At 30.3% G+C, this 8,024-nt stretch overlaps 1 long non-coding RNA gene across 1 annotated transcript; it reads right to left on the bottom strand.

Moving 5' to 3' along the window:
• Positions 1-3,192: 3,192 nt before the first annotated feature.
• Positions 3,193-7,416, bottom strand: LOC107908461 (uncharacterized). Its single transcript, XR_005910305.1, has 3 exons — positions 7,155-7,416; positions 3,700-5,756; positions 3,193-3,442 (listed from the first exon to the last, which is right to left on the bottom strand). It is a non-coding gene; the product is annotated as an uncharacterized lncRNA (long non-coding RNA).
• Between the last annotated feature and the right edge of the window lie 608 nt (positions 7,417-8,024).

Genomic DNA, 8,024 nt, shown 5'->3' with positions numbered 1-8,024 from the left:
TCTTTATTGTTCCAATATTTTATTTATTGTTATATTTATTTATCTTAGTATTTATTTATTTTATTTGACTTGGATTTGATTGTGTTTCATGTTATGTCAAAACCCAAGTTTATTTCTGAACGTCTAGAGCCGTAAGTCAAATCCACGACTTGAACAAACTTTACGATCCTATTCCGCATTCATCTACATCCATCCGTATAATTTTCAATCATGATTGTTCACAAATTTCCCGTCACACCCAAAATTTGGCAGATTCGAGAAGAAGGTGTGTAATTGTGAAGTTATCTGTTTGGCGCAGTGTAGTATGCCAATTTACAGTATTTTGAAAAATAAGAGTTGGTCTAAAGTATCCTCCGTGGAAGTAATTAAATATTTTTATCTCAGATTATTCTTCTATTTAAGAAAAGAATATGACAAGCAAAGAGTTACCACCAAACGTATAGTACACCTGGTTTGTTGAACACTATGCTAAATGGCTTTTTTAATCTAATCTGGTTAGGAGCCAAGTGAATTGATTGGTTTTTACAAGACACTTATTTATTTCTTCCAGATTTTGTAGGTCATTTATTAGGACAAATTCTGGATACAATCGACACTTTTCAAGTTCCACTAAGGGGAACTGGGTGTATATATATATGGTGAGAAGAGTTTGCCTAGATGGTTTTTCTTCCTTAAATATTATTATTCTCTAGTTCTTTTTCTTAACCTTAAATGTTCTCTCTTCTTTATTAAGTTGGAAGTTAAGATTTTCAAATTAATTAGTGGATGTTCCACCTCCTAGTATGTATGATTGCTCTACATCTTAAGTTTTTTGAAAGAATAAGACTGTTAAGAAGCATATAAATAGTACGATATGAACAAGTGACCCTACATGGGGGTCGTCTATAGATGAGAGGATAGCAAATTATCTGTAAATGGGTTTTAATGGTGATTTCATGTTCTTTAAGCAGTTGCTGCTGGTTCGAGAAAGATGTTCAAGTTTGGAACTGTAACACCCCTAACCCGTATCCATCGCCGAATTAGGGTTAAGAGGCATTACTAATCAAAACACAACTCAGAACAGACATTCATTAAAGTTCAATAATTATAACAGTTACATATGCTAGGCTAGGTCTAATATTAAACATGCAAAAATTAAGCTTCTCTTTTGACCATTTAAAACAAAACAAAGACATTACAAACTAGCAAATCCATAAGGAAATAAACCATTTTCGTATGGCTATTAAATTCATATACAATATAACAAATTACGACCTTCAAAACATTTATCTAGTCTGTACATGCCATAGTTAGAATTTAAACATTTTAATACCGAGACAGTAGATAGAGTGATGATCTTGCTGACGATCCCCGAACTTGAAGCTTGATTTTTAAATCTATAAAACGGAAAGACATAAACAAACAAAGTAAGCTTTTATAGCTTAGTAGGTCTATAGCATAACTAAACATATATATAACATAACTTTTAAATTTAATTCACTGAGATTGCAATTAACACATATAATTAATATTCATGCATTTGCTATACTCAGACCATTTTATTTATAGTCAAATATGTGTACCTGTCGAATGCGTTCATCTGAATATATGTATATTTATACCAAACAACATTACAACTGAATGTATATAACCGAGCATGTATATATATATGTTAAATACATATCATATCTGATTGTGTATGTATACTCATGATAAACTTATAACCAAATACAAATCTAATACATATAACCGAATGCATTCATCTCCATCAAATACTTATAAACAAAGGTATATACATCTCAATTTCATATGTAGATACTTATCAAATACATATACCGAATATTTATACGTATACATTTATCAACTGCATAAACCGAAAGCATATATGTATATTTTACAAATGCATAGATCAAATATATACATATTCATTAAAAACACTTAACTGAATGTATATATGCTCATCAATTAAAGATAACAAAAATCATATAACTGTACACTTAATCACATACTTTAAACAGATTCACCGGCACTTAGCCTGCTAGGCTTAAAGCCTGATTCAGTACACCGGCACTTAGCCTGCTAGACATATAGTCTGAAATGTTTCACCGGCATTAAGCCTGCTAGACGTAAAGTCTGATATTGTTTCACCGGCATTAAGCCTGCTAGACGTAAAGTCTGATATTGTTTCACTGGCAATAAGCCTACGACGCGCTAAGCCTAAAATCTCAATTTCAAATACACAAAATAATTCCTCGAAAAATTCTTAATAGCAAACACATGTTCATTGTAGTACATGTTCAATCATAAAAGAGTTTACAAATCATACTTTCAATTCAATTCAAGTATTTATAAATTTATAAACAGATATATATAATCAAACCTCACATATAAAAATATAAGATTTTATATCTTTAATTCAATCCAAGAACCTATATACGAATATACATATAGATATAATCGAACTCCCATGTACGTATTTAACATTTATACCTTTAGCTAAAATCATAAACTCATACATGTATATACATTTATATTCGAATCTATATGTATATATATAATTACTTAACTAAATTCAATACAAGAAATTTAAATGTATATATACACGCTTATTCGAAAATAACATATATATATTTAATTTCATACCTAAGTTCAATATAAAAACATATACATGTATATTCATACATATTCAAAACTCCACATGCATACTTAACATTCATACCTTAAAATATATTCAAGATTTATTCAAGTATTTTCATATACATTCCAACCCACATATACATACCTATTCGAAATTACCTGTACAATTACAATATACATACCTTTAATTAAACCAAGAATTTATACATGTATATACATATATGTATTCGAACCTTGTGTATACATATATAAGCCTCACACAATCAACTAAATTTAAGAACATATACATATAGATACCTATATAAATATTCGAACATTATATATATCTAGGGGTGTTCATTTGGTTAACCGACCCAAAATTTGTATAACCGAATTAACCGACCTTCGAAAATTTTTAACCGTTAACTGAACCTAATTTTAAAAAAAAAAATTAACCGAACCAAAATTTTTTCGGTTAATAAGATCAGTTAACCGAATTAACCGAAAAATATGTTTTGTGCATATTTGGTTAAAAATTGCCCGAAATACCCGAAATACCGTAATTACCAGAATTACCCGAATTACCCGAAAATTACCCGAATTACCCGAATTAAATCACTACATAATTAAAAATATTACATAAATCTTTGAATCACTACATAATTAAAAATATTAAATAAGTCTTTGAATCACTACATAATTAAAAATATTACATAAGTCTTTGAATCAATACATAATTAAAAACATTACATAAGTCTTGAATTAACACATAATTAAAATATAAGTCTTTAATATTCTCCATTTATATCCATTTCATCTCTCCAAAATATCTCCATTTGCATTAAACCTAAAAAAAAAACATCTGCAAAAATTTAGCATATAATAGAAATATACGCATTTAAAAAATCAAATAATATGAACAAACGAATAGATTATAAATTAACAAGAATAAGATAGTAAGCATACCCTTCAACTCACGAAAGCTCATGAATCTAGGGTACGCTCTAATGCATTCCAAGAAATGTCTAAACATTGAATCAATTAAATAAGTAGGAGTGATATGGTAAAAAAATTGAAACTATTAAAATAAAACAATAAACATACCATTTTCAATCTTGTCAAGCTCTTGGATTTGTTCTTCAATCTTTTTTATGTCTTCTTGTGATGATGATTTTCAAATCCAATCTTGAGTACACATAAGAGCTGGTACAATTTTATGAGTTAAAGAACTCCTATATTGATCAAGCACACGTCCCCCAGTGCTAAATGCAGACTCTAAAGCAACCGTAAAAACCGATATAGCTAACACATCTCTGGCAATTTTTGAAAGAGTGGGAAATCTAGGGCTATTCACCTTCCACCACAATAAAATATCAAAATCTTCAACAAATTCCTCATTAGCCTCAACTAGATATTTATCCAACTCAGATGTTTTATCCTCACCACAAATTTCCAACTCACACTTTTTATACAAAGCTTGCATTCTCCTTTTCATTTTTTATTGTGGTTCACCGAAAGAAACATGTGTTGGAACACTCGATTGGCTACAAGTACTATGAAGTGGAGGCTTATACTCGTCAAACAATTCATACAAAGATTCCTTCAATTTTTGCATCATTTCACAAGCTTTTTTAGAACTAGACATTTCATTAAGTGCAAATTCAAGATACTTTAGTTTTTGTATAGGGTCTAAAACACAAGCAACAAACATAAGCAAATTCATCTTATCAATATCACCCCAATACTTATCATACTTCTCTTTCATCTTGATGGCCATAACATTGAAATCAATATTACTATTTAACTGAGCATCTCGTAAAAGAATATCAATTTAGGAAAGCTCATCAAAAAATTTATTGGACGTGACATATGAAGTGCCAAATACGCGAAGTGACTTCATAAAAGTGTTCCAAGAAATCCCTCAAGTTTCTAACATTATCCCAATCATCCACACTAGGCCAACCTTCTCCCCTTTCAAGTTCAGCCCTAAAGTTTGTATCTTGCTCCTCAAATCTCTCAAAAGCTCTCTCAAAGTTCTAAGCAGTGTCTAACATTATGTAGGTTGAGTTCCACCTAGTACAAACATCAAGACACAACATCTTCTTGCACTCTATCTTTTCCACCACAACACACTCCTTAAACTTTTGTAATCTAGCTGGAGATTGTCTCAAATATCTAACAGCTTCCCTAACACGTTCAACAAATTTATTCATTTCCTTTAAGCCTTCAACAACAATCAAATTCACAATGTGTGCCATGCATCTCATATGAAGATATTTACCATTTTGAACTAAACCCCCTCGAGGGTTAAATTTCTTTCTTAAATAACCAATAGCAACATCATTTGAACTTGCATTATCAACAGTAACAGTAAACAACTTATCAATCCCCCAATTCAACAAGCATTTCTCAATCACCATCCCAATGAACTCACCCTTATGACTAGAAATTGGACAAAAGTTTAAAATATTTTTATTCAATTTCTAATCTTTATCAATAAAGTGAGCAGTGATACACAAATAATTAACTCTTTGCAAAGAAATCCATGTGTCAGTAGTTAAGCAAACTCTAGAACAAGAACTTCTCAAAAGTTGTTTTATCTTGACCCTTTCATCTAAATACAATTCATAAACATCCCTAGTCATAGTAGTTCGTGAAGGAATATGAAACCTAGGACATGCCACAAACATAAATTTCTTAAAACCTTCACTTTCAACAAACCTGAAAGGTAATTCATCAATTAGAATCATTTGTGCTAATCCTTTCCTACATGCTTCTTGATCAAATCTCCAAGTTGAAAGATTCTCTTCCCCCCTTCAACTCCCTTTCTAGGTAAAACTAGTTGTCCTTGACTAGTGTCAACAACATTACTAGGATTTTTCTTACATGAACCACTATGATATTTCAATGACCCTGTACCATTTTTTTTCATATCACAACAAAATTCCTTATCACAATAATTACATTTAGCCTTACTTGCACCCTCACTATTAATAAACTTAGTGAAGTGAGACCAAACTTCTTATCTTTGAGGAGGGACTTTTCTTTTCCCGGACGTAGTCCCCTTTGTTTGGATTGAAGCTTCGACTCCCGAATTTTCAGAATCTACCGAAGTGGGAGGTGTAACACTACCCTCAATAGATGTTGGTTGGGTTGACATTCTGCAAGAAAAAAAGTATATAATAAATTAAAAAAGTATATAATAAATTAATCAGCATCATGTATCAAACAGATAAACACTCAGTATTTCTTAAAAATTATAAATTCCAACACTCAATATTTAATAAGTATCAATGCATCATGCACGTTTAACCAATCACTAATTATTATAATTAAATAATTAATTCCTCACATAAACCATTGCAATTTGCATGACTTTAGAACCTAATAATGATGCAGAATACACTTAAAAAGGATCTATATTGTAAATCATCAGTAAAGCCTATTTTATTATTATTTGATAGTACCATTGTTTTTTTCTTGTGGAGTTGAATGAACAAACTAAAGTTAAACTGTAATTATTTGTAATAGCAATTAAACAAGTGGACGAGCAAAAATCCTTATTGGTTGAGATGATAATGACAACATTAAAAAGTTTAATTTTTATTCTTTTAGGGGAGTTAATGTTTTATTCTGTCTTCCTATAATTTCATTTTATTTCTTTTATAATGTTTGGTTTTTTTATATTTTTTATTTAATTTGTTACATATTTTATTTTTAAATTAAATTAATTGTTTTTACCTGCCCTTCAAATTTATATTGTCGTGTATTACAATATATTTAATTTATTTTTATATAAATTATAATTCTATTGCAATATAACAGCAATTTTGGGAAGATCTATAACTGTCAAAAATCAAAATAACAATTAAAATTTTATGCCAATTATGTCACTGCCTCGATAGTAAACTTGTGTGGGTTTCTTAATTGTCACCACGTTTAGGGTTTAATTCTTTTGTTTGTAAACCCTTTCTCCTTTCAGCTATTATAATGTATTTGTTCATTTGTATAAAAAATTAATTGTGAATCTTATATCATTTTAAAATATTTTATTATTATGTTATTAATTATTAAAAGCTTAAATACTTAAAATCGTCATATATATATAACCTAAAAGATCAAATAAATATATGTGTATTTATAACAGTTTAAGTGCGTTTTCAGCCTAACCCATTATTTACAGCATTATCTTAGAGCCTTAATTAATTCATCAGTAAAAATAATTAAAAATGTTAGCCTCTTCAACCCTTAGCCTATTAACCTCCTCCGTCAAACCTGGATAATTTTTCCCTATAAATAACAATTTTGCATGGCCCTAAGGTTTAAACTTTAAACAAATAAGCTACATTACATACAATCTCTGCAATGTCTTCTTCAATAGTTTCCTCCTTTGTTTACCTATTAGCCCTTACTTTCATTGTCCAAACAGCTTTTGGAGCTGACCTCTTTTCCATTTTTTTCCATTAGAAAAAAAAAACGAATACTATCTATATCAGTCAACTACAGACCCATTCAAGATATTGGAAAAAAAAAGAAATGGAAATTTGAAGAAAGCAAACCTGGCCCTGGGTTTGGGTATTGCCTATTGGTGTGGTGGTCCGACACTCTGACTTGGCGCCTCCGGCGTAAGAGAAATAGTGTGTGAGTGAAAGTTTAAGTGTGTGATTTAGGGTGGGATTCGACTGAGATTGAGAGGAAGGAAGGATTTAGGGCTAGGGGGTTGGGTGTTAAGTGTGTGAGTGAAAATTGAAAGTGAAAGTGAAAGTAGGGAGGGGGTAGTAGTCGGGCTGTGCTGAGAAATCAGAAATGGACATTGGACAGCAGCCAGCAGGTTTAAATTTGGGCTGGGTTTAAATTTAACTGGTTTAGGCCCTATGCTGTTAATTTTGGTTTACCCAAATTTTTTTCGGTCAACCGGTCTGTTTCGAACCGATTTAACCATTAACTAAACAAACCAAAAAAATTTAACCGACCCCTGACCGAATTTTTTCGGTTTACCGACCGATTAACCGAACTCAGTCGGTTAACCGAAAAATTTCTATTTTAATCGAATAATGCACATCCCTATATATATCTATATACCATTCATACTTTAACTTAATTCAATGATTTATATAAGTATATACCTATATATTCGAACGTTGTATATACATATATACCATTTATACTTCAATTTATTCAATCAAATTACTTTTATTTATAGCTCAACAAATATACAATAGACATACATACATACATACATACATACATACATACATACTGATTTAATAACATTAAATAGCTAATAGACTTACCTTGGACGGTGAAAAATCGAAACCGAACAATTAGTCGACGACTTTAGCTTTTCCCCAATCCAATTTCGATTTCTTTGGTTCTTGATCTAAATATATTCAAAATGATCTAGTTTAAATATTATTACATTCAATTTA

Source organism: Gossypium hirsutum, chromosome D02 (assembly GCF_007990345.1).
Source record: "Gossypium hirsutum isolate 1008001.06 chromosome D02, Gossypium_hirsutum_v2.1, whole genome shotgun sequence".
NCBI lineage: Eukaryota > Viridiplantae > Streptophyta > Magnoliopsida > Malvales > Malvaceae > Gossypium > Gossypium hirsutum.
Note: the sequence above shows the minus strand (reverse complement) of the source record. Positions and strands in the feature narration are given on the sequence as shown.